The 21,777-nt window shown below is 48.9% G+C and overlaps 1 protein-coding gene across 2 annotated transcripts in view; it reads right to left on the bottom strand.

Moving 5' to 3' along the window:
- TMCO4 (transmembrane and coiled-coil domains 4) overlaps nt 1-12,889 on the bottom strand; it is a 90,175-nt gene extending 77,286 nt beyond the window's left edge. Inside the window, exons 1-3 of one of the 2 annotated variants that reach the window (XM_035019615.1) lie at nt 12,869-12,889; nt 5,533-5,639; nt 1,364-1,511 (exon numbers count right to left, since the gene is read on the bottom strand). The gene's annotated coding sequence lies outside the window, so the exon portion shown is untranslated. The remainder of the gene's footprint in view (nt 1-1,363; nt 1,512-5,532; nt 5,640-12,868) is intronic. The other variant, XM_035019616.1, reaches the window with a different exon arrangement.
- Nucleotides 12,890-21,777: the final 8,888 nt, after the last annotated feature.

Here is a 21,777-nt window from a genome sequence, read left to right as displayed (position 1 = left end):
CCTGCCTCAGCTCACTCGCTCTCTTTCTCTAAAATAAATAAATAAATACAATCTAAATACAATCTTTTTTTTTTTTAGTTTTATTTATATATTTGACAGAAAGAGAGACAGCAAGAGAGAGAACACAAGCAGGGGGAGTGGGAGAGGGAGAAGCAGGCTCCCCGCCGAGCAGGGAGCCTGATGGGGGGCTCGATCCCAGGACCCCGGGATCATGACCTGAACTGAAGGCAGACGCTTAATGACTGAGGCACCCAGGTGCCCCAATAAATAAATAAAATCTTTAAAAAAAGAATACAGCAATACATGATAATAATCTAAGTAACTTGCCCAAGATCATGTAGTTAGTGGTGGAACCAAGATTCACACTCAGGTCTGACTGTAGGATCCACGCCCTAAACAACTGGGTCAGGAAGCCATCATCTGGGAAGAACAATTAGGGTGAGGGGCTACGAAGTGATGGGGTAGGAGGGGGTGATAACAGTATATGGTTGAAAGGTGTCTGCAGGAAACAAGGGGACAGCCCAGCAGGTGGATGGGAGAGGGTATTCCGCAGAAGAAACTGCGCCATGGTAGAGACAGACAAGCAAACAGACGATGACAAACCAGCAGGACAAACACTGGGATGGGGTGGGGGTGGGGTGCACAGATGGAGGGATACAAACAGGGGCCTGCAGCCCAGAAGTGGCTTCCAAGAGAAGGTGGCATCAGATAGGGGTGGGGTGGTAGGAAGAGCACGTTCTGGGCACAGGGGATGGCATGTATGAAGACCCAGAGGTAGAAGAGAGAAGATGCTTTTGAAGAACCAAAAAGATGCTCAGTGTAGCCAGGTCTTGGACAGTAGGTGGGCATGGAGGGGTGCGAGGGAAGAAATGAGCAGGTGGGGAAGCTGCTGGGGGCCACACCACGCCGGACCACGTTCTTCCAGCTCAGGAGTCAGACTTCATTGTAAAGGCAGCGGCCACGGGAATGCGGAGTAAGGGTTTGTGGGACCTCTCGGTACTTATTTTGCAACTGCCTGTGAGACTGTAATTATTTTAAGACACAAAGCTTTGAAAAAAGCAGCAGGATGTCTCTACAGAATTTTAAAGACCTTTTCTTAAGTTCTAAGTAAATGAAAAATAAATGTCCACCTCACCCCAAATGAACTAGTGCATTTAATAAATACATATATGCGCCTATAGGCGCCAGGTGTCACCCCACACACTGCAGGCACAGCAGAGACAAAGGCAGACAGCACCCCTCCATCGTGGAGGTATGTTCCCACGAAGGAGATAGACAATATGCAAACTCATAACATTTAAAATAAGACAATCTTAAATAATGGTGAGGTTGTGAAGGAAAAGAAACCTTAAATAACACTTACCCAAATTTCAGGAAACAGTTGTTGGCCTCCCCTCTCTAAGTCTGAAAACAGGCTGTTCAGCTTCTTGAAGGTTCTTGGAGAAATATGCCAATTGCCCTAGGGGAAACAAACCAGAAAAACCAGCCTGTGGGTCCATAGGGTGTGGGATCTGGAGGAGGAGAGACAGAGGGATCGGGTTAGCCTGGGGCTCAGGGGAGCCTTGCTACCACTTCTACCTACTACCTCTGGGCCTTGGCCCCAGCATGATCTCAGGGTCCTGGGATCGAGCCCCACATCGGGCTCCCCACTCAGTGGGGAGTCTGCTTCTCCTTCTCCCTCTGCCCCTCCCCCTTGCCTGTGCTCTAGCTCACTCGCCCTCTCTCTCTCAAATGAATAAATGAAAAAAATCTTTAATAAAAAAAAAAAGATGGGGTGCCTGGGTGGCTCAGTCGTTAAGCGTCTGCCTTCGGCTCAGGTCATGATCCCAGGGTCCTGGGACTGAGCCCCACATCGGGCTCCCTGCTTGGCGGGAAGCCTGCTTCTCCCTCTCCCACTCCCCCTGCTTGTGTTCCCTCTCTCGCTGTGTCTCTCTCTGTCAAATAAATAAATAAAATCTTTAAAAAAATAAATAAATTAAAAAAAAAAAAGATGTCTGTTACAGGAATGAATGAATGAACTAGCTTTTAGGCTTAAGCAAGAGCTAGATTTTCCTGCTAATTCTCTCCCCAAAGGCACTCCTGTTCTTACACTTAAATTGAGCATCAGATGAGGAAGGGAGATGGGGCAGGGGCCAAGTATCTGGAATTACCCAGGGTCCCCCAAAACTTCAAATAATCTGAGTTTCATCCTAATGGCCATTTTCCATGCCAAAGAACCAGAACATTATTTTCTGCCTCTTTAATCCTTTTTAAAGGAGTTATCAGGGATAAGGTCCTTCTCCTGGATAGCCCCTTCCCCTGGGGCGTGAGAATGTGCCAACACCACGCCTACAAACTACGAGATTCAAGCTATGAGTCCATTCATGTTAGAAAGATGCAGAGAAGACAAAACGGCTGGAAGGATATTCTCCCAAATTCTCTATGAAAGGCGAGATACCAGAGACTTTTCTGGATTTTCCCAATTTTCTGCCATAAATATGTGTTGCTTCTGAACTCTGAAGAAAGCTCCCTAGTGTATGTGGAGGCCAGCAGAGTGTCTCTTATCTCTAAGTAGGAGGGTCTTGGATTCTGGACCGTTGACTGTTTTTCTTTATTGTTTATGTTTTAAAAATTTGTGGTAATGAGTATATATTGATTTTAAGATTAGAAAAAAAAGGTCATGATTTTAAATTATAACATTGGTGCCGACACAGGCTCATTCTGGCTGGGGAGAACTGATTCTGCACGACTCTGGCAGCCTGAGATGGGCCATAGTGGGAGCAGTGACACCACAGAAAGTGGCAGATGCTACCCATGACGGATTTTATTTTCCAGAGAGATGGTTAACAGCCTACCACTGGATATACAATATGATTCCAGGTAGGTTTTTTAAAAAAACGTTTCACCGAACAAAAAGATCACAAGGAAATCTAGCCAAAAGTCAATGATCATTGTCTCTCGGTGGCGGGGCTGTGGGACTAGAAGTAATTGGGTTTTGTTCTTCCTATTTTTCTGTATTTTTTAAAAGATTTTATTTATTTGATAGAGAGCACAAGAGAGAGAGCAAGCAGAGCGAGGTTGGAGGTGGGGAGGCAGGGGCAGGGCAGAGGGAGAGGGAGAAGCAGGCTTCCCGCCGAGCAGGGAGCCCGATGCGGGGCTCGACCCTGGGACCCTGGGATCATGACCTGAGCCGAAGGCAGACGCTTAACTGACTGAGCCACCCAGGTGCCCCAGTTTTCTGTGTTTTTAACATTTTCCATCCTGAGCGCATTGGTGCTTTTATAACGAAAAAAATTTTTTATTTTTTATTTTTATTTTTTATTTATTTTTTTTTTAGATTTTATTTATTTATTTGACAGAGAAAGACACAGCGAGAGAGGGAACACAAACGGGGAGTGGGAGAGGGAGAAGCAGACTCCCTGCTGAGCAGGGAGCCCGATGCGGGACTCGATCCCGGGACTCCAGGATCATGACCTGAGCCGAAGGCAGTCGCTTAACCAACTGAGCCACCCAGGCGCCCAACGAAAAAAATTTTTTAATCAAAACCAATTTTGCTCTCGATCCCCAGAAGAAGAGTGCTTTACCTCGAACAGCCCTGGCCCCGTGTGGCCCACCAAGCCCATGGGGCTGAGGTCACACTTAAGTCCCATTCCACTGACCAACAACCAGGTCTTGTAATCAACAAAATGGACAAAGGGTAGTATGACAGGCTGAGGCAATCCCAGCTACCCATGATGACGTGATGGAGGACTGTTTCCAACCCTGTGGACTGTCCCCTTGGATGGGCTGGGCCCCCAAACTCTCCCAGCTGAGGAAGTGTGCTGGCAGCTGTGGGCTGGAAAATCTATCATCTGAACTGTGTACACTGGTCCTCAGGGGACTCTACCCCTTGCTTGGTCTGATTTGGGATCAGGGTCTGTCTAAGAGGAGCTGAGATTCTCAAGTATGTCTGAGAAGCTAAACTGGTTTTAAGACGGAGTGCTGGATTCCCGCAGTGAGAAAAAGACCAGTGGTCAGGGCCAGTGGTGACTCCACGCCCTGGGGCCAAGTAGTGTGCAGAGAGCTGGTCCAGCGGCACCCAGGGCCTAGGAGGTCACTGATGGACGGAGTAACTTCCCGATATCACGGGTCTCCTGGGGATCTGTCCCTGTCCAGGTGCTGTGAAGACACCAAGAGACTCAGAGTCCTGCACTTGACCCAGAAGAGCACCAATTGGCAGGGAGAGAACATATACATAGCGAGAGCCAGCACGGCGAACGCTCACCCATGGCTGGACTGCAAAGCCTGGGCCCAGGATAGACGAGCATTACGTCGGCATGGGCGGTGGCATGATGGTCTATGATTGTGAGTTTTATCTAGCCAGCTACATTACCTACCGCCAAAGAAAATGCTGGCTGAGCTGTTATTATCAGTAGTGGGGGTAGAGAGCCATTCCACAACAGTTGTCCTTGGCTCTGCAAGCACCCACAGTAGGTGCCCAGCCCGTATTTGTTAAGTAACGCTGTAAACGACTCAGCAGGATTTCCTCTTGGGGAGATGAAAGTCCCCAAGTCAGCACCGAGGAGAAAACAAATATGATCAATATCATCCTGGACCATCCTTTAAATCATCCTTAAAACTCCATGACCGGAGCTTTTAGGAGATCACATGCAAGAATGAACTTCTTTTGTGTTTCTTTTTTTTTTTTAAATAAAGATCTTATTTATTTATTTGAGAGAGAGAGAGCGCATACATGAGTGGTGGGGAGGGACAGAGGGAGAGGGAGAGGGAGAAGCAGAGCCCCTGCTGAGTGGGGAGCCCAATGCGGGGCTTGATCCCAGGACCCTGAGAGCATGACCTGAACCAAAGGCAGATGCTTAACTGACTGAGCCACCCAGGCGCCCCTAAACTTCCTTACACGGCAGCCCATTATGGCCTTTTTCACCCCGCGGAGCAGCCAGTAAAGGCCAAGGTCAAATTTGATGTGAATGTATGTGTATGGGGCAGGTGGGGAGAGGTGTTCTCTTTCTCTTTCCTTCTTTTTCTGGTGAACTGGTTAGAATTGAGGTATTTTTTTTTCTTTTTTTTTTTTAGAGAGGGGGATGGAGGGAGGGGGAGAAGAAGAGGGAGAATCTCAAGCAGACTCCATGCCCAGCGCAGAGCCTGATGGCGGGCTTGATCTCACAACCCTGAGATCATGACCTGAGCTGCAATCAAGTCGGACACTTAGCTGACTGAGCCACCCAGGCACCCCTACAGTTGAGTTTTTAAATGAGCCTGCAGTACGATAACAGAAGAACAGATAGTGGGATAACAATGGTATTATGGGAGGGCTGGGGACTAACTGTTCTGGAGCCGAGGAGAAAGAAAAGCATTTGGTTGAAGAAACCCTTCAAAACAAATAGAGCTACAGCACCGTTCTTAGGCCAGAAACTCTGAAGATGGTAGTTCAAAGTTCATACACACACACAACCTTGAGACGGTCCTAGAATGGAGGATTCTAGGCAGTCCCAGTCCACTCCCCCACCCTGCCCCCCTCCAGCATTTTAGGAGAGAAGCCCATTCATTCGATACCTCTCTCTGGACGTTAAACTGGAAGCCACTGGTATTGTAGCATCTCAGGAGGTCTCCATGGCAACAGTTCCAACACAGAAGAATCCAGAGCGTTTCGGACAATCCCACTACAGACCAGAGGAAGAGAGGGATGTTGGCACAGAGGGAAAGTTCCTATCCCATCTCACTTCAGCAGCCTGGAGGATGGGCAGGTGGTGGAGTGGGGGGACAGCGTGCCATTGGGATGGACGCTCAGGTTGTATGACACTCCGTCCACATTACGGTTGCTTCATTCCTCCCCCACTAGCACCCTGGTGCAAGCCAACCTCATCTCAGGTGGATCCCGGCAGGAGCCTCCCCACTGGACTCCTGCTCTGTCTGTTCTCCCCAGTAGCTGTCCACCACGCTGCAGCCAGAGAGCTCCATCTCCACCTGAAGTCATCATGTCCTTCTCGGCTCCAAACCTCCATTAACCCCCTTTCCAGAGTCACAGTTCTTCCAGTGGTGCCTGCGCTATATGCAATCTGGCCCCTAGCCTCTCCACCCTCCTCCCCCTCTCCCCTTCACTCGCTCTCCTCTAGCTGCACACCCTCCTCGCTGCTCCTGGAGCCCATCAGGCATGCTCTCACCTCAAGGTCTTTGCATAGTCTGTTCCTTCTGCCCGGAATGCTCTTACTGCAGACAACCACATGGCCAGCTCCCTCACCTCCTTCCTATCTCTGCTTAAATCTCACAGATCAGTGAGACCACCCTGCCCCTGCCTTTCATCCCAATCCCCTTTCCCTGGCTCCTCTGCTTGGTCCCCAGCACGAATCACTGTCCGACATACTGGATCATTTACTTGTTTACACCCATTGCTTATTGTCTATTTCTTTCTGCCCTTATGCAAGCACAGTAGGCACTTATAAACATCTGATGAATGAATGGTGGTTTCTACTTGGGAATAACTAAAACATAATGGGAGGCACATGTGCTGAGGAAGGAGGTGGGGGGGGAATGGCAAAGTTTGTTATGGTTTACTTGATCTGCTGGTTTTCAAACTGTCCCACAGGGCCCCAGGGATTTCTCTTACTCTGGTGGGCAAAAGGAGATACGATGGGGACCCTCAATGCCTCACCTTCAAATTATAGCAGTAAATAATCCAGCAAGACCACTTTGGGGGTATTATCCCTCCAAAAGAAATGAAAGCAGGGTCTCAAAAAGATATTTGTGCACCCATATTCATAGCAGCATTATTCACAATAGCTAAAAGGTAGAATCAACCCGAGCGTCCATCAATGGATGAATGGATGAACAACAACAAAAAAGCAATATATCCATACAATGGAATATTATTCAGCTTTTAAAAAAGGAAGGGAATTACACCATGGAAGAACTTTGAGGACACTGTGCTAAGCGAAATAAGCCAGTCACGGAAAGACAAATATCGTCTGATTCCACTCACGGGAGGTACCCTAGGTACCCTAAAATTATACAGACAGACAGCAGAATGGTGGGTGCCAGGAGCTGGGGGAGGGGGAAACGGGCAGTTGTTGAATGGATACAGAGTTTCAGATTTGCAAGTGGAAAAGTTCTGGTTGCAGAGTGATGTGAATAGGCTTAACACTACTGACCTGCACACTTAAAAATGGTTAAGATGGTAAATTTCATGTTTTGTTTTTTTTTTAATTTCATTTTTTAAGTAATCTCCACTCCCATGGTGGGGCTCGAACTCACAACCCGGAGATCAAAAGTCGCACGCTCCACCGACTGAGCCAGCCAGGCACCCCAATAAATTTTATGTTATTTTATCACAATTAAATTTTTATAAATTATAACAGTGAATGTTTGGTAAATGTTAGCCACGGGCCTCCCCTTTCCCCCATTGTTTCATTTCTTCCCAATAGTCCTCCAGGGTAGGTGCTGTTATCCCCAATTTACAAGAGGGACACAGAGGCCCTAAGAAATGAAGGTCAATGGGCGCCTGGGTGGCTCAGTCGTTAAGCATCTGCCTTCGGCTCAGGTCATGATCCCAGGGTCCTGGGATCGAGTCCCACATCGGGCTTCCCACTCTGTGGGAAGCCTGCTTCTCCCTCTCCCACTCCCCCTGCTTGTGTTCCTGCTCTCGCTGTCTCTGTCTCTGTCAAATAAATAAATAAAATCTTAAAAAAAAAAAAAAAGAAATGAAGGTCAAAGCCACAGGGCAAGTAATGTGGGATTTGAACACACCTGGGTCTTAGCCCCGAGGCAGCCATCTCAACTTTGATGCTGCATGGCTCTCTTTAGTCTAGTCGATGTCCTGGGCAGGGCCAGGAGATCTCAAACACAAACTGAAAGCCACCAGGTTAGACGAATCTCACTCACTCCCATCTGTGCATAGGCTAATACCCCACTTCTCAGCCTGCCCTAAGCACCTCTGGGACAGACCTAACCTGCCTTCCGGGGTCATTTTCCTCCAGTTCCCTTCTTCCAGCCAGGCCTCAGCCAAACCACACCATCCGCTGCTTCCTGCCCATACCGGGATTCCCACCTCAGGCCTCAACTCCTGCTGACCTCTAGGTGGGCCCTCATGTCCAAACGGATTGTTTTTCAAAAGCACAGTTTCATAACAAAATCAGCAAAGATCTCCTGCGGGCTTACTCTCAGGAACGCATTTCAGCCTCACAATGACCTCACGAGGAAGAAACTGTCACTGTCCCCATTTTACGGATGGGAAAACTGAGGCCAGTGGAGGTGACGGCCACCTGGCTGGCAGTGCCACGATGCAGCCTGCAGGCCTGTGTGACTTCAAACCCCGAGATTTTCTCCACTTTACAAAGGGGCCCAAGGACTGCCATGAGCCTCCCTGGAGTTGTTCAGCTGACCTGGAGCCTGCTGCCTCTAAAGCCCCCAGGCTTCGTCTGGGCAGCCCCCTCCCCAAAGGCTGCTTGCCTAAGTGCCGGTCTCCCAGCCCGGGAAGGTCAGGGCGAGAGTGGACGAGGCTCAGGACATCAGTGCTTCCCCCAGCTGGCCAGCAGAAAGAGCAGACCCGCCTCTCCTCCCTCCCAGCAGACCCTGCATGACTTCCTTCCCACGCAGCAGGCTACAGGTTTACTTGTTTGTGGGCGATCTGTCTAGAGAAAGCTCCACCAGGGCAGTGGCTTTTGTGTCTTTCCTTGATGTACCCTGGAACGGTGCCTGGCAGTGTAGGTGCTCACTCCCTGTGTACGGAATGAATGAATGAAGGAACAAATGCGCGAACACCTACCCCTACAACAGCGAAATGACTTCAGCCTTATATATTTTGCGCGCGTGCAAACACATGCACAAGTAGGCAGAGAGGCAAACAGAGGGAGAAGGAGAAGCAGCCTCCCTGCCGAGCAGTGAGCCCAACGTGGGGCTTGATCCCAGGACCCTGAGATCATGACCTGAGCCGAAGGCAGATGCTCAACTAACTGAGACATCTAGGCACCCCTCAGCCTTACATTTTTGAAGAAGGACAATACAGTTTTATATAAAGTGAGGTTTCCGTATTTGCTCACGAGGTACTCCTAAATGTAGATTTCATCCCTCAGCACCTCTCAGCAAACTCAGTCCAGTCCTGAAAGTCAGGAGGGTTACGTTAGAGGTGGTGGACAGGGTACAGGCAGAAATTACCCCCCAAATGAGTATGCAACTCCCTCCGGAACTAAACCCCCCACACTCCTGGGGCTGTCTCATGGCCTGGGGTTGGGCTCAGATCTGAAGGATAAGGAGGTGTTAACCTGGGAAAAGGGAGATAAGGGGGGAACGGTGGTCTAGAAGAGCATGTGCAAAGGCCCTGAGGAGGGAGGGGGCAGCATGCCTCAAGCACAGAGGGCTACTGATAAAGTGATCTGAGATGTAGCTGGAGGTATAATAGGCCAGACTGTGCAGGGCCTTATGGCCCATATTCATGGGTTTTGTTCTTTGCCCTAAAATGAACAGGAAGCCACAGCAGAATTTTAAGCAGAGGGTGGTACAGCTGAATTGGTCTGACTGCCCAAGTGGAGGGTGGCTAAGTAGAAAATGGACTGATGCCCCCCCTTCTGCCCCCTTCTGCCCACTAGAACACATTCAAGGCAGCAAGCCCCCCCCGCCCCCATTTCATCTGCAGCCTCAGTTTATAATGTATAGCAGTGTTCACAAAACACACAGGCCAAAAAGGACCCGGTGATAAATCTCACGACCTGTCTCAGGTCTCACAGGTGTGGGCCCAGGTAGCTGGCTCCACCTTTGCGGTCTGGAGCACCAGCGCAAGGAGACATGGTTTCAGGCTCAGGAGAAATTCTCTAGGCTCCAGCCTTCATGAGCTTTCCATGCTGAGCTGTGGCAACCTACTCGGTCAACGGTGCCCATCCAGTTGCTCCTGGGCCTTTGGTCGAAAAAGCAAAAAGGCTCCCAGAGCGCCAGACACAGGGCCTTTGTGTTCTCAGCTACTTTCATCCTCACAACAACCTTAGAGACAGTATTTTACACATGAGGAAACTGAGGCACAGAGAGGTCACGTGGCTTGTCCAAGATGACTCAGGAGGCTACTAAGCTAGGACCTGAGCCCACATCTGTCTGCTACCACGCACGTGATAGCAAGCGCTGTAGAAACTGAAATGCTGTGTGGCAAAAATTCCATTTCTCGACCCTGGCAGGGGGCCTCAGCCCCCTTGCCTGGAACTCGGCCACCTCCACCTCTGCCTCTTACATTTCTCTACAGAGAGTGGTAACAGGTTACCAACAGGGTCGCTGGAGCCTCTAAATAACTATGCTCTAATAAAATCCACCCTTGCTTACTCCTGATTTGGCAGGGCCTCTGCTGGAGGCCACACTTTGGACCATGCTTTACCATTTAAGAAGCATTCTTTTTTTTTTTTTCCCAATTCTTTTCATGAAGCTTTATTTTATTGAAAACATGATTAAACACTTAATTAAAATAAAATTAATATTATATTATTCATGATCCTGCTACTGTAATGCAACTTTAAAAATTACTATTTTTAAATTTACAGACATATATTTGAATTCCTTAAATTCTTGGGAATAATCAACCTTAAGCCTTCATGGGAAGAGTACTTATCCACAGGGAGGATATATGAGGAGAATCTTCTGAAATTTGGCTTAGTAGCTTCCAAGACACCACTCCTTCTGTTTTCCTCTTTCTCACCACCGGCTTGTTTTCAGTCATCTTTGCAGGTTCCTAGTTATCTTCTCTTTCCCTAAATGTTTGAGTACTTCAAGGCTCAGTTCTCATAATTTTTCTCTTTTCTATCCTGCTAATTTCCATGGCTTTAAATTTCATCTATTGGCTGCTGACATTCACATTTATAACTTTAGCTCAGAACTTTCCTCTTGAACTCTAGAACTGTGTGTACATCTGCTTACAAGACTCCTTTACTTGGAAGTCCCAAACATAACAAAACCAAATGAATTTCTTGGCTGCTTCCCAAAACTTACTGTATTCCCAGATTGCTACCACTCAGTAAATACCAACTTCTTTCTTCTGGATACTCAACCCCCAAACTTGGAGTCATTCTTGACTTTTTTCTCTCATGCCCAACATCCAATTTGTAAGAAAATTCTGTTTAGCTCTACCTTTTAAAGATTTATTTATTTATTTTAGAGAGAGAGAGAGAGAGAGAGCATGTGTGAGCAGGGAGGGGGGCAAAGGGAGAGGGAAAGAGAGTGAGAGAGAGAATCCCAAGCAAGCTCCACACTCAGCGAGGAACCCAACATAGGGCCCGATCCCATGACACTGAGATCATGACCAGAGTTGAAATGGAAGAGTTGGACGCTCAACCAACTGAGCCACCCAGGCGCCCCATTAGCTCTATCTTTTAAATATATTGAGAATCCAAATGCTTTAAGAAGCATTCTGACACAATATAATCAATGCCATGCACTTTTATGACACCTGTTGAATGATAAGTGAAACAGAGGCCCACAGAGGTGATGTGACATAACCAAGGTCACACAGCTAGGAAGGGGCAGTGCCAGGTTTCCAGACTCTGACGTTAGTTTAGGGTTTCCTTTGGACCACCCTCTACCCACCTAGCTCCTCCCCACCAAATCTCTGGGGAGTCGGGAGAAAGCTCAGGCTGGCTGGGCATCTCGAACAAGGCCCACGAGGGTTTGACACTATGAGGTTCAATCTCTCTCTGCCCTCTGCACATACTTCACAGTTGGTAAGATTCCAGCGGTTGGTCCTCTCTGCCCAGCCCCCCCCCCCCCCCCCCCCCCCCCCCCCCCGGAATGGAGAGCAGTGTTTTGTCCCACTCTTCCTAGTGTAGTCCCCAAGGGCAACACTTCTCTTGTTCAATGCTGTATTTTCAGTGCCTAAACAGTTCACACACTGGCACACAGTAGGTGCTCTGTGTCTAATAAATGAATGGATGCCCCTAAAACTTAAAGGGGTTTCATGTTTTTGGCAGTGAAATGAGTACTGAATCAGGGAAAAGAGAAGTAACATGTTAACTCCTACTCTGTGTTAGGCAGTGGTCTCTAGGCCAAGACCCAGAGTCTAGGCCCGCTGTGCTCTCCGGGGCAGAACAGAGAAAGGATGCGGTGAAAACCTACTTTGTCCCTGTGCCAGGCACTGGGTCAGCCTCTGGAGTCAGGTAACCCAGGTTCTGAAAATGTTCTCCTTCCTAGGGGAGCTGTCTTGGGGAAGTCATCTCTCTGAGCCTGTTTACCTCACTGTATAGTCCCCCCAAAAGTTAGTATCAGTTCTTCTTTCCTGCTATACCAACAGGTGGCAGAGTGAGAAACATGGCCCATCTGTAACTGAGGGCCTGGGCTTTTTCCCAGAAGGAATTCCCAGTCCCCTACTGGAATTCTCAGTTTGAATGTGTGCTATGAGCTCACAGGGCTGTAAGGGCAAGGAGAAAGGGGGTGAGGAGTGCCGGGAGACCTTCCTCACTGGCCCGTGGAGGGGCTCGTGGGACAAGGGTAAGCCCAGTGACCCTGTGTAACCTTGGGCAAGTTCCTTTCTCTGCCCGGACCAGAGCAGCGTCCTCACTTATCCAGGAAGGTGCTGGGCGATCTTTGCGGGCTCAGAGCCCGAGCTGGAAGGCAGGAGATGCCTGGGTACTCCGCCCGGCCTCAGTTTCCCCATCTGCCGCCCTACGTAATTCCTAAGGGCACTTTCCGCTCTAAAAGCAACCAAGCAACAACCAGGCAGCCTGGACTCCTGGCAGTCAGCGCCGGGAGCAGCGTGCGGCCACTCCTTGGGCGGCCTGGCGCCCACGGGGGGCGGAGGGCGGGGTGGGGGGCAAAGGCCCGCGGGGCCGGGCCGGGCCTTGCGGGAGCAACCCTCGTGAGGCCCGCGGTGGGGAGCGGCCCCGGCGTGGGCGAACCTCGCCCGCGGCCCATTTGAACCCGTGTTTCCTACCTGGCGGCGGCGGCGGCGGCGGCGGCGAAGGCTCGGACTCCTCCCGCCCGGCTCGCCCTTCGGCCCCGCCCGCGGGCTCGCCCCGCCCCCTCGGCCCCGCCCGGCCGATTCCGCAGCCTGCCCCGCCCCGAGCTCCCGGCCGCCCCGCCCCTCCCGCTCGGCCCCGCCCCTCCTCCCCGGCTCGTCCCGCCGCCTGCGCAGACCGCCCGGGCGCGTGGTCCGGGCTTCCGGGCCCGGCCTCACGTACTGCGTGTCCCAATACGGCTCTTCTCGCCGCCACCCTGCGACAGGGGTGCCGGCATCGGGAAGTGACGGGCCAACCCGGGCGCGAAACGCGGCGTGTGGGTCTGTTTGCGTTGCAGGAAGCAGCAGGACCTCAGGGCCAGAGAGGGCCCTGCAGGTTCCACTGGGCCACACTGCTAGCCAGGGGTTTGGTCCCAGAGTGGAGGGCCGGAAAGCGACTTGGATGGAAACCTTCAAAAGTAAAGGGTGCCAGCCAGAGAAACACCTTCCTGCATGTATATACAGCACTTTGGAGTTTCCGGAGTATTGAGATAGCCATGCTCTCTCTGATTCTTCTTTTAGTTTGTCTACTGCTCTAAGTTTGGGCGAGTCTCGGGGCCTTCGCGTTTGAGGTTCCCTTGCCTGGCACTCTAACCCCGAGACCTCCCTTTTCCTGCGTCTGTTTCCAGCTTTCCGTTTCGGTCTCCACTCAGGGTGGTATCTGTGTCTTCAGTGATTGAATGTTTCCTGTTTGCAGTTTACTGTCTGCCATCCCCACTGAACTCTTAGTGTAGGGGTCTCGGCTGCCTTGTCCCCTGCTGTGTGCCCAGCACCAGGGACTGTACTGGGCACTTGGTAGGTGTTTAGAATTTTATGAATGCAAAATTATTCATTGTGTATCTGAAATTCAAATGTGACTGGGTGTCCTATATTTTATCTGGCAATGCTACTTGAGCCCCATCCCCAGAGATTCTGATTCTGTTGGTCTGGGGTCTGGCCAGGCATAGGCACTGTTCTCAAGCTCACCAGCTCACCAGGTATTTCTAATGTGTGCTTAGCTTCAGGAACCTCTGTTGTAGGGCCTTGTCTATGGATTTTATTCTGCTGAGATAGAGAGTTGTAGAAGGTGACATGGTACAATTTTTATTTGTTTCTTATAAACTACTAATCAAGGCCATTAATTAAACTCCTGTTTAAACCATTTTTCTTTGTGACAAATGTAGGGATCCGAAAGGGTCCCAATGTTTATAGCAGCAATGTCCACAATAGCCAAACTATGGAAACAGCCCAGATGTCCTTTGACAGACGAATAAAGAAGACGTGGTCTCTACATACAATGGAATACTACTCAGCCATCAAAAAAATGAAATCTTGCCATTTGTGATGATGTGGATGGAACCGGGGGTATTATGCTAAGCAAAATAAGTTAATCAGAGAGATAATTTTCATATCTCACTCATATGTAGAATTTAAGAAACAAAACAGAGGATCATAGGGGAAGGGAGAGAAAAATAAAACAAGACAAAATCAGAGGGAGACAAACCATAACAGACTCTTAACCATAGGAAACAAACTGAGGGTGGCTGGAGGGGAAGGGTTGGGGAATGGGGCAACTGGGAGATGGGCAGTAAGGAGAACACATGATGTGATGAGCACTGGATATTATATAAGAACTCTACGTCTGAAACTAATAATACATTATATGTTAATTAATTGAACTTAAATTAAAAAAAAAATCCTGGGGCGCCTGGGTGGTTCAGTCATTGGGCGTCTGCCTTCAGCTCAGGTCATGATCCCAGCGTCCTGGGATCGAGCCCAGCATCGGGCTCTCTGCTCGGCCGGAAGCCTGCTTCTCCCTCTCCCACTCCCCCTGCTTGTGTTCCCTCTTTCGCTGTGTTTCTCTCTGTCAAATAAATAAAATCTTTGAATAAAAAAAAAAAAGATCCTATCCTCTTAGGGAATTTCAAGTCTCCAATATGGTGTTGTTACCTATGGTCGCCATTCTGTCCATTAGACTCCAGAGCTCATTCATCTGGCTTAACTAAAACTTTGACCTTTGATCAACGTCTCCTCATTTCTCCCTTCCCCCCTGCCCCCAGGCCCTGACAACCACGATTCTGCTCTTTGCATCTATGAGTTTGACTATTTTATATTCCACACATGAGTGAGATCAGGCACTATTTGCCTTTCTGTGTCTGGTTTATTTCACTTAGGACAATGTCCTCCGGGTGCATCCATGTTGCCGCAAATTGGACGATTTCCTTCTTTTCTAAGGCTGAGCAATATTCACTGTCCTCTAACATTTGCTAATCTTCCTTCTTAACAAAGGGGGAATAGACCTCCGCTCAGAGCCTCTGGCTCTCCAAAATACTGAGTTATGATTTGATCCTTCTGTTATTTATTTAATAAACCTTTTATTTTTAATTTTAATTTAATTTTATTTTTTTAAGATTTTATTTAGTTATTTGACAGAGAGAGACACAGTGAAAGAGGGAACACAAGCAGAGGGAGTGGGAGAGGGAGAAGCAGGGAGCCCGATACGGGGCTCGATCCCAGGACCCTGGGATCATGACCTGAGCCGAAGGCAGACGCTTAATGACTGAGCCACCCAGGCACCCCTAATAAACTTTTTATTTTGGAATGAGCTCAGATCGACAGAAAGGGTACAAAGGTAGTACAGAATTCTTGCCTAAGAATCATGTATCCTTTACCCTGTTTCCCCAGTGTTAGCATCTTACATGATTATGTTACGTTTGTCACGACTAAGACACCAATATTGGTAAATTACTATTAACGAAAGTATGGACTTGATTTGCTGGTTTTTCTCCTAATGTCCTTTTACCATTCCAGAATCCGGTCCAGGATACCACACATACTTAGTGTTATTTATTTTCTATTTTCAGTCTTTTTTGTTTATTGAAGTGTAATTAACATAGAGTACTATATTAGTTTCAAGTGTGCAGTGTGGGGATTCAGCAATTCTATACATTACTCAGTGCTCCCTACAATACGTGTACTCTTCATCCCCTTTATCTCTGCCACCCATCCCCCATTCACCTCCCCTCTGGCAACCATTGGTTTGTTCTCTGTATTCAACAGTCTGTTTTTTGGGTTGTCTTTTTTTCAGCCTTGATTTCACTTGTTAAGTTTTTTTTTATACTTTTTATAAAGCAAATAGTTTTTTTTAATGTATGACAGTGATCTATTTCCTTTTAAAACATTAAGCAAAGAAAAATGGGATTATTAAAAAAAAACTATAATAGTAAAAGTGGTATGCAGACATGGAAAAAAATTCTCAATTTCCTCTGGGTCGACTTCACCATGGGCTGGCATGATGGTCACCAGCCAGATGGGTGGTTTTCCAGCCAGACTGGTTTCTCTCACTCGCCTTGAGAACATATGTTTCCCTTAGGATGGCCGGCCACTGCTGTGAATATCAGACACGAGCAGCATGGTGGCCCAAATCACGACACTGAGGACTCATGGAACATAAAAGCCAGAGGGAGGTGGTTCCAGAGTTGGCCCAGTAGCTCAGTGATGTCAGCAAGGACCTATACTCTTTCCACTGTATGTCATCCTCAGCATGTTGGACCACTCTGTCCTGTGGTCCAAAGAGAGCTCTCTCAGCTGCACACATCCTTCAGCAGTTATGTTCAAAAGCAGAGGAGAAAAGAGGAAAAAGGGAACTCTCCCCATGAGCCTTTGCTCATGGGCTTCTCCCCCATGGTCAGGGTGGAAATGATTTCTCAGAAGCCCCCTTGCTGGGATCACATGTCTGCCTCACATGACCATCCCTAGCTGCAAGGGAGTCTGGGAAAGCAAGGCTCTGGCAAGGATCATTGACTGGCTCAGATCCCTGTAGGTGGGAACAAGCCAGTCCTAACATTTGTGGCACTCAGGACAAGAACATGAAGTGAGAAATAAAACAAGTCCTGCAGATACACCTTGAGAACCATGTGGAAGATCAGGTGTGATTTTAGAATCCTTCAACTTATCAGAGTTCCATGCCAGGACGTGGCTCCTGGCTTGCTGCCCATCTTCCTTCTCTCCCATCCCCAGTTCCATCCCATACCACGTGAGGTCTCACACATAGGTGTGTGGACACTCCAGCCCACACATTGGAGCTCTGTCTACCCCTCCCACAAACAACCCCTCCTTGGCCACTCCTCAAACCTAGGAATGTGGGCACTGGCTGCACCCTTGGGAGAATGGGTCAAGGAAGAGGCTCACTCCTGCAGGCTGGAAGTGGGCTTGGGGCTGCTTGGACAGGGAATGTTGGGGTACTAGGTATACAGAGTGTGGACTTAGGTAGGCACATCCTCTTGGTTTTGTAGAACTCCTCTCTCCCTGGGGATGGGCATGGCTGGAGGAGGGTCAGAGTGGGGCTCTCTGCAGGATGGGGCCCAGAGCAGAGACTACTCTTGCCAGTGTGGATTGGGCACCTTGCTGCCCAGAAAAAATCAGGTTTCTCTCCTTTTTTTTTTTAATTTTTATTTATTTATTTATTTATTTATTTATTTATTTATTTATTTTTTAAAGATCCTTTTTTTTTTATTAAGAATTTTTATTTATTTATTTGACAGAGACAGAGAGCACAAGGAGGGGGAGCAGCAGAGGGAGAGGGAGAAGCAGGCTCCCTGCTGAGCAAGGAACCAGATGTGGGGCTCGATCCCAGGACCCTGGGAACATGACCTAAGCCGAAGGCAGTCGCTTAACCGACTGAGCCACCCAGGTGCCCCCAAATCAGGTTCCTCTTAAGGCAGGAGGTGGAAGGGCTGTTGAGCAGGCAGCCCTCAATGTCTGCCCCAGTGCAAGTTCAGTGATCTTAAGTCTTATTGACCTCTGCCTCTCTAGGACCTAACTCAATGCATGGTATATGGTAGGTGCTCAATAAATACTTAATGATTGAGGGCATGAATGAATGGACGGATATCACTATTAGCACTGTTTGAAACCAGAGGGATGGATGCAGTTGGAGGCCAGGGTCTAGAAGGGAAAGCCCGAGGGAGCTTGTTCGGGGTCCATGGTGGAGCAACAGCCCAGGACTCCTGACACCTTGTGCGCTGTCCCCCTGCCCCACACCATGCTCACCTCCAGGGCACACATCTTTCTCATGCTCACGGCCACAGCCTTCTCCCCGGGGTCTGCCAGCAAGGGTCTGCTGTTGGCATTTCAGAGCCTTATGGCTACTAGGAACTCTGAGCGTTCCCACACCAAGCCCTCCCTGTCCAGGAGTGGACCTCTGCCACCTGGCATATGGGACTCCGCGCCATCAGGCCCGCCTTCCTCCCCCTGACAAATCCCCGGCTCAGACAGGTCTGCTCTCGGCCCCTGACTATCTGTGTACTGACCAGCTTCCTGCTGCCTGCAGTGCTCTCGTTCAGCCCGTTTTTTCCTGGCTGTTCAAATAAAATCCTGGCTTCAAAGCCCAGCCAGTTCCCGTAGCCTTCCTGAGGTCTGCCGTGGGAATTCACATATGCCTTGTCCTGCCCCAGACACTCTTCCACTTAACAAAGAGCACAGGCCTTACACTGGGGAAGGGAGAAGGAGGTGTCAGAATTCTCTAGGTAGCCAGCTGACTTAAAGAGAGATGTGAAAGTATATGACAGGGGGTCTCGTGGACAGGCAGGAGAGGAATGGCAAACAGCTAGGACCCACCAAGACTGGTGACTGGGGAAGTCAGGACAGGAGGCTTCTCTCTCTGCCTCTAGAGGCCACATGACCTCCCTCTTGTCTGCCTCTCTGTGAGTGTCAGCTCCATTAGTCACTTGCGTTCAGCTTCCTGCCTTTGATACGCACCTGGCTCTGTATCAGCTCCTTAACTTTCACTGCACGTGACCTTATAACTCAAGCATGTGCAAATGAGTCAGGGTTCCTTTAGGTTACAAGAGAAACAACCCAGTCAAAATGGTGGAAGCAAAGAAAGGGTATTTATTGACTTACGTAGCTACTGAAAACTCCAGAGGAAAATCAGGTTTCAGGCATGCCAGATCCGGGTACTCAAATAATATGATTGGGAACTTCTCTCTATTAGAGAGAAAGCTGGGCTCAGCTTTCCTCTGGGTTGGCGTTACCAGTAGAAAAATCTTTCCCTTGGGGGTGGCAAGACTGCCATCAGATAGTCCAGCCAAACATTCTACCAGCTTAGCAGCTCTGGTGGAGAAAACACTCCCTCCAGGTAGCTCCAGCAAGATTCCTGGGTAAAGCTGTTACTGGCTTAGCCTTGAACCAGACCCTGTGGCCAGGGCACGTGATGCTTTGATTGGCAGGTTTGAGACACAAAGCCTCCCCTCAAAAGACAAATATGGTATTATTACCATGAGAACCCACCTGGACAGAGATTGGGTGGGGAGGAGGCCAGCCCCTCAAAGAGGACTCCCATCAAGGTGGAAGGTCACTTCTCATTGGCTGGGGTCAGGGTGGGGGATTGGTGCACACACTAGGTTCTCTACAGGGCCATCCACTACTGTCCGTCTGCTCAGTGCCCCTCATTCTTCTGCAAACAGCAGAATGTTCCAGGTCCTTCTCCTCCCCGTCACAAGATTCTACTGGGGCTGCCAGTCACAGCCCTGCTGGTCACAGAGGAGGGCATGTGACCCAAGAGGACCAATCAGAGTCTTTCCTTGGGATTTGTCATCATTTACCCAAGGAAGAAACTTTATCTCTTTCTGGAGGTGAAGCGAGGAAGACGTCAGCAGGAGATGGTCAAGTTTCCAAGCTATTGGAAAAAGCTGGTCAGAAAGAAAAAAATCCAAATGCAAAGAGAAAAGGAGGCAGAAATGGGGAGAAACGGTCTGAATGGAGAAGGCCCGGCCCCAGCATCATCCCTACCAAGGTCCACCAGGAGACTGCCTTTGCCACTACTTGGTTAAATGAGCCAGTACATTCATCTTTTTGCCTAACTAAAGCAGTTAGCGTTTGGGTAATTGGCATGTCTTCTGTGCCAAAATACTGTGCTAAGGGGTCTCTACAGGTACTCTTGTTTGATGCTCACGAATCTGTGATTGTGATTATTTCCCCTTTTTATAGATGTGAGAACCAAGGTTCAGAGAGCTTGAGATTAGGAACTCGTTCATGCAGCCAGCAAGTAGTAGAGTTGGGACTCAAACCAGACTGTCTGCAGAGTAACCCACAAAGCTCTGTAACCCTGGGGCAGACAGCTCAGCACGGGATTAGCCCTGGGCACCAGTTTCACACTGAGTCTTTGTCCTCCAGCTGCTTAGACTCCATAGCATTGTTATGTGGGGCTTCGGTTGTTTTTAAACTATGAAATATGTACAGAAAAGCACGTGCAAGATGTAGACACTGACACTCTGGGTTTTAAGTCTTTAATCTGTGAAACAGGGATAATAATTCAGTAATTCTCATATGGTTGTCGCAAAGGTTAAGGGTATTTAGGAAATGTGGGTGATGGATCTAACTCCATCTCTAACACGTTGGGCACTTTTTTGTGGGGGGAGGAGGAGGAGGGAGTCACTGGGCTTCTCTGAGCCTCATTTTCCCATCCATAAATGGGAGAGGTAAGACGTCGTCTTAGGAGCCAATCAGATGTGACTTGAGCCGACGTTGCCACTTACGTGCTACAAGACTCTAGGCGAGTTATAGGCTGAACTCTAAGTAGCCCAGCTGAGGGGCACCATGCAAGCACGGGCACAGGATAAGGGCTGTAGAGTTTCCTAGGGCTGTGCTAACAGGTGCCTGCCGACTGAGTGACTTAAACGACAGAAATTGTCCCTCACATTTCTGGAGGCTGGGAGTCCAAGAACCTGGTGTTGGTGGGGTTGGTTCCTGCTGAGAGATCTGGGGGAGAATCCCTTCCAAGGCTTTCTCCCAGCTTTGGGTAGTTTGATGGCCATCTTTGGCATCCTTTGGCTTGGAGAAACGTCACCTCAGCCTGCCTTCATCCCCACATGGCGTTCTCCCCGTGTCTTCACCTTGTCTTCCCTCCATGCATGTCTGTCTCCATGTCCACACATTCCCTTTCTAGAAGAACACCGGTCATATTGGATTGGGGTCCATCCCAATGACCTCATTTTACGTTGATTATCTCTATAAAAACCCTATTTCCAAAGAAGGTCATGTTCTGAGGTAGTGGGGCTTAGGGCTCCAACATATTTTCTTTTCAAGAGGGAGACACAATTCAACCTCTACCAGGTGCTCAGCATATAGTAGGTTTCTTTCCTCATCAAACTTCTTTATGGAATGAGATTAAATACCTGGCATAGAGTGGGTCCTCAATAAATGTTTGTTGAATAAATGCATGGATAGATCCTAGGTTCCAGAGTGTTCTGAATTCTTCAGAGAGTTGTCTACTGACCCAGGAAATATACCCCCCCCTTTTAAAAAGGTGATTTCAATATATTCAGACAAAAATATAAAGTTCCTAAGAACAGCCCCAGGCAGATCCAAAATTTCTGATTTCTCTCTGAATGTGTTCTATGCTGTTCCTACAGCCTGAGAAATGTCAGGCAGGTCCTTCATTGCTGGAAATGCTTTCCTCTGCCACTAAGAATTCATTGCTTTAGCAAAGGCTGAAAAATTTCCTCCAGGCATTTGAAAAGAGGTTCCAACAGTGAACAGGGGCTGTCAGGTGAGATGAGAAAGTGCCTGTGGGTAATGGGACAGGTGGGTTCCCACAACCCTGTGTCCCAAGCACCCACTAAGTCAGGAAGCTGTAACCAAATGGAGGAACCCCATCTCGTCTTAATTCTTTATCCTTCAGGCCAGGGCACCCACATACCTGAACACTCATGATATGCCGGGAATGTTCCATCAGATACAGCTAAGTGACTCCAAGTCCAGACTCTGGAGGTGGGCTTCTGGCTCTTGGCTCCAGCACTGCCTCACTGTGTGACCTTGAGCCAGTTACTTAACCTCTCTGTGCCTCAGCAGCCCTGTTGGTAATT

This window comes from Mirounga leonina, unplaced genomic scaffold (genome assembly GCF_011800145.1).
Source record: "Mirounga leonina isolate KUSES-001 unplaced genomic scaffold, KU_Mleo_1.0 Mir_173, whole genome shotgun sequence".
In the NCBI taxonomy this organism is placed as follows: Eukaryota; Metazoa; Chordata; class Mammalia; order Carnivora; family Phocidae; genus Mirounga; species Mirounga leonina.
The sequence above is the reverse complement of the archived record's forward strand: the minus strand, read 5'-3'. Positions and strand labels throughout refer to the sequence as shown.